Source organism: Triticum aestivum, chromosome 6A (genome assembly GCF_018294505.1).
Source record: "Triticum aestivum cultivar Chinese Spring chromosome 6A, IWGSC CS RefSeq v2.1, whole genome shotgun sequence".
In the NCBI taxonomy this organism is placed as follows: domain Eukaryota; kingdom Viridiplantae; phylum Streptophyta; class Magnoliopsida; order Poales; family Poaceae; genus Triticum; species Triticum aestivum.
The window spans coordinates 563,634,409-563,635,315 of NC_057809.1; the positions used below are offsets into that span (position 1 = coordinate 563,634,409).

The window sequence follows — 907 nt, forward strand, 5'->3', positions numbered from 1 at the left end:
AGGAGTTATGAGTGAATGATCATATAGTTACGGCCCTCTTTGATTCACAAGATTATTTCAACACCGGAATAAAAAATTGTATGACTAGTGCCATGTCCTCTTGAATTATGTAGAATCGAAAACCTACATAAATTTGGATGAAGGAGTGCTTCATAGCATAGGAAAAATGGTGAAATTCTTAAGAAATGGCTTGAGTGGATGGAAATTTTCCTCCAAAATAGAATGCAATGGAATTCAAAGGAAAAGTTCCAAAGAATTGCAATCATGTGAATCAAACTGCAACGCATGAAAAGATTCCTAAGGATTTATATCCTCTAAAGTCCTACAAAATTCCCGTGAATCAAAGGAGCTCTAAACACGTTTTGTGCATAACTAGTAGTACGTCTTGAAGGGACGTGTACATCCACAGTAATGAACATGTTGCATACACACTGATGTGTTACGTTCTGCCTAACTGCACTTCTGATTCCCTCCGGGAGACCTATGAACATCAGTTGTGGTCTCCGCGGCGCCCGTGCGCGGTCGGCAGCTTCTTCTGCTGGACGATGAGTCGCGCCGGGAGCTGGCGGCCGGTGCCAGAGCCTCCGCAGCTGCGGCACCGCTTGCGTCCGGAGCCGGAGCACGTCCCGCAGCCGACGTCGCCGTCGGACCAACGGCTGCAGAGGCACTCCTCCCGGCCGGTGCCGCGGCACGTAGAGCAACGTCCCACCTGGACGCCGCCGGCAGCCCGTCGCCCGTCGTCCGGTTCGCCGTCGCCACGCCCGCCAGCATCCCGAGCCCCGCCGCCGCGATCACCATGGGCGCCACCATCACCAATCCAAGAACCTTTCTTGCCGTATCGTGCTGGTAGGAGTGGAAGAAAAGATTTGGATGGGTGCCTGTGAACGGGGCGCGTCGGTTGATTTAT

At 52.0% G+C, this 907-nt stretch overlaps 1 pseudogene; it reads right to left on the reverse strand.

Moving 5' to 3' along the window:
• Window positions 1–256: 256 nt before the first annotated feature.
• On the reverse strand, window positions 257–907 carry LOC123131047 (protein SSUH2 homolog; annotated as a pseudogene).